Source organism: Giraffa tippelskirchi, chromosome 6 (genome assembly GCF_054371585.1).
Source record: "Giraffa tippelskirchi isolate mGirTip1 chromosome 6, T2T-mGirTip1v1.2.pri, whole genome shotgun sequence".
Lineage (NCBI taxonomy): Eukaryota > Metazoa > Chordata > Mammalia > Artiodactyla > Giraffidae > Giraffa > Giraffa tippelskirchi.
In genome coordinates, this window is record NC_137280.1 from 116,532,154 (window position 1) to 116,536,355 (window position 4,202).

Consider the following 4,202-nt stretch of genomic DNA (forward strand, 5'->3'; position numbering starts at 1 on the left):
CTCCAGCCACCACCAGAGGGCACCTCATGCACACCCCTGAGGGTACTGGGTCCCAGGAAGTCAGGGAATTGTGTCTAGAGGCTTTGGGTCACCCTGCCTGGTCCCAAGTGCCCCCTAGCTGGACACACTGGGCCCTGGGCCCTGGGCCCTGGGCACTAGGCACACACCACTTCAACTTCTCTGGACATCCCTACTTGTTCACTGGGCAGCGTGGTCAACACTGATGCACCTGGGGCTGGGTGTTCGCCAGCACAGAAGAGGTGATGACAAGGCTGGACCTTCTGGGGGTGCTGCCGAGGCTGGGGCTCAATATCAGTATGGAGGAGGCACAGGTGGAGGTTCCCTTGCTTGGGGCCTGTAACCCCAGACCCCTGGGGCTCCACCCATTCTGCCCAACCTCTTTCTGTTGTGACCCTGACACCCGCACAGCAGCTTGGGGTTTAGGAGGTACTGCTGGTTTCTTCGGAGAAGGCAATTGCAACCCACTTCAGTACTCTTGCCTGGAAAATCCCATGGACAGAGGAGCCTGGTGGGCTGCAGTCCATGGGGTCGCTAAGAGTTGGACACGACTGAGTGGCTTCACGTTCACTTTTCACTTTCATGCACTGGAGAAGGAAATGGCAACCCACTCCAGTGTTCTTGCCTGGAGAATTCCAGGGACGGGGGCGCCTGGTGGGTGGCCGTCTATGGGATCGGAGAGTCGGACACGACTGGAGCAACTTAGCAGCAGCAGCAGCAGCTGGTTTCTTCATCCAGAGTGTGCACCTTTCCCCAGGCAGCGCCTTGGGGGACAGGGTGGGTGGTCCATGTGGTGTGGAGAGGGGACCGGCTCAGAGATAGGCCACTGCTTGGAGGGCTGGGCCGTGGGGCACAGACACACGGCTCTGTGCGTCTCCCTCACCAAGTGCTCCTGGCCGTTTCTGGAGCAAATGTTTGGTTAGCGTGGCAGTCTGCGGCCCCTGTGCCACGGGGGCTGCCTCAGTTCCCCTGGGGGGGACATCACAGCTGTGTCCCAAGATCCAGGGAGACTGTCTGCAGCAAACGCCTGGAGGCTCGGGACCTGGGTCTGTCTTGAGGTCCAGTGGCTGAGGCCGGGGCAGGACTAGATGTGCCTTCCCTCTGGGCCACAGCCCCGGCTGCCCACCCCATCCCTGGACCCACCGCCCCTGGAGGCACCCCAAGGTACCACGGCAGTGGGTAGCAAGAGAGGGACTGAGGGATCTCACCCAGCAGCAGAGGGCAGAGCTGAGAAGGAAGAGCCCGAGGTGTGGGGGTCATCAGACCCCAGTCCCCCCATGCCCTCGTGCCCCCACCAGGCAGTTCTGGGGCTCTGTAGGGAAAGGAAATTCCAGGCTAACAGAGGACCCGCCCTCACTGTGCAGGTGCCAGGACTCAGACCTGGGTAAGGGGTACTCTGCTTAACTAAGACCACTGGCCAGGCAGGGCCTGACAACAGCGCTCCTACAGGCAGCCTCGACCGAGAGACTTCCTCCTCCTCCAAAGTCAGCAGCGCACGTGGGCGCCAGGCTGCCATGTAAGGCTGAGGAGTTGTTCGGTGTTTCCCTTGAACTTAAACTCTGAGCCCCTCTCTCGCTGGTCCTGGGCCTGCCAAGACCCTGGCCTAGTCTCAGCTCCTTGGCCTAAAGCTGTTTTTCACTCAGAGGGTCCCCAGACTGTGGGCTCCGTGACTTCAGACCTGGGTCTGCCCCGACTGAGCAGGAAGTGTGGGTGGTGTGCTGAGGAGGCACCGAGAGTCTGTGGCAGGGGGCTGTCAAAGGCTCCAGGCCCCGCCTCCTGGAGGCCCCCAGGCCCAGAATGCAATGCCAGTGAGGAAGGGGCGGAGACACAGGGTGGCAAGAACTGGGCTATCCTTCCACAGGCAGTGGGGGTCCAGCAGTTAGGACAACAGACAATTATGGACTGACTTTGAGTTTTATTCCATCTGCACAGTCTGGTCCCCATCCCCACCATCTCTGTGTGCTCATCTCCTACACCTCCTACCCCCTGGGTCCTCAGTGTTCCTTCTCCTCCACCAGCCAGGCCTCACGTTGCCCAAGGACCTTTGCACAGGCCGCACTGCCTGCTGCACCCTCTTCCTGCAGACATCCACAGGGCCCCATCCCTCCTGTCAGGTCCTGGCTTGGCTTCGGACACCACCCCTAGCATCTCCTCATCCCCTGTCCTGGCTCAGGCTGAGCTCACCACCCTCTGAAGGATACAACCATATCTGCTAACATCACACCTGCCATGCTGACTGTAGCCTCCGCTCGACTGTCACCTACCAGGGTAGGGATGGCCTGTTAGGTTCACTTCTGAATCCCAGCCCCTGATCAAGTGCCTAATAAGTATTCATTGAATGAAGGAATGAATGATGCTAAGAACACTCTGGCTTGGGCAAGTGGTGAGAGGGATAAGAAGCCAGATGGCGGCCTGGCTCAGGGTGGAGCCCGTGGGTTGGGGAGGGGTCTGTAGGAGAGGGGTTGGGACCCTGTCCTCTGTGACTCACAGGTCCCTGGTGGCGAGGTGCCGTTGTGCCCCTCCAAGGTCTGGTGGGTCCTTGGGCTGAGCTGCAGGCCCGCCTCCTCCCTGCTCTCAGCCCAGAGCCCTGGGGCTCTGGCGGTCTGCCCGGACTGACATCTTCCCAGGGTGAGCATGAAAGATCCCCCTTCAGCCAGAACACACATCTGCCCGGGGCAGGCGGCAGCCTGGCACTGCAACTCCGCGGCAGCCCAGCCCCTCTCTCACAGACTCAGGACAGACGGCGGCTCAGCCTGTCCGCCCATCTGGCTGCAGGTCTGGCTGAGGGCACAGTAGAGATGGCCCCCTGGGAGGCCCCTCAGGGCTCAGAACAGTCTAGAGGGGGCAAGAGATGGCCCGGTTCAGCCCATCCACTGTCCACATGGCCCCATCCCTCAATCAATGTTGGGTACCACCTACTGTGTGCAGCGTCAGGGCCCTCTCCAACCTCACCATCCTGGTCCTGACATCCAGGTGGGTGGAGGCTCCCAATATGATATCAGGTCCGAAAGCACTCAGAAGGCCCGTTGGTCCTTGGAGGCCGGGGTCCTCCATCCTCCCCCACTTCTCCAGGCCCTTCCTAATCTCTGCTCTCTGTCTGTCCATCAGAGAGCTCTGGTTGAGCTGGGGTGGGGACTGGAGGCTAGGAGGAGTCCCAGGCTTGTGGCCTATGTTACCTAACGCCAGGAGTCACCCCCCACCCCAAGCCTGGCTATAGCCCCAGAAGCAGAGCCTCAAGCGTTTTCCCAGATCCGGGGACCCAGGGGTGAGGGGTCGGCTGGGGCCTGAGCCCAAGGGGCAGAGAAATGAGGCAGCCCAGTGGAGCTCACATGCGACCATCTGGTGAGAAAGGGTGACAGACCCTGGGTTCCCCTGTGACTCTGGGTAACTCCCCACTTTAAAGCCCACCTGCCTTTTGGGAGATCCCACTTCTCACTGTTTGAAAGTAGGATCCACAGCATCCTTGGGTGGCTCTTCCTCTTGGCCTCATCCTGCCCATTTTGGCCTCAGTTTTCTCATATGCGGGAGGCGGTGGGGAGGTGGGGTGGCCACTGTGGAACCCGGAGACTCCTGGCCTGACCTCTCTTTTCCCCTCCCCCTCCACAGATTCCTAAGGGTCCTTGTGGAGGGGCTCAAGTGACAAAGCAAGGAATGGCTCTTGTGGCCTTTTATCATGGAAATTCTCAAACCTACAGAAAGGAGGGAGGCTGTGGGGGGGGGGGGCGGCTCCACTTCTCCGAGCCCCAACGTCAGTGGTTCCCGCCCCGCTCTGCCCTCTGGAGAGAGGCGAACCGAAGCGCCAGGAGAAGGCCCCTCGCCAAGGTCGCGCGCGGAGGCCCCAGCTCCGCGGCTGGGCTCGGTGACCTTGGGCGCGTCCTTCCGTTTCGCGGGCCTCAGTTTCCCCATCTGGGACTCAGCTTGATCGGGTCTCCGAGGTCTTGAACCGCGTGACCTTGGGCTGTCCGCGACCCGGCGGCCTCAGTTTCCCGGGTGCAGGACCGGGGCGGGGCGCGCCAGGAGTAGGCGCGGGCAAAAGAGGGGCTCCCACCCACGCCCCTCCCCCACGACCGCGGCTCCGCCCCCCGCGGCTCCGCCCCGCCCTACCCCGCCTTCCCCCCTCCCTCGGGCTTCGGCCGGCGGCGGCGGCGGCGGCTCCGCTCCGCACTGCCCGGCGCCGCCTCGCC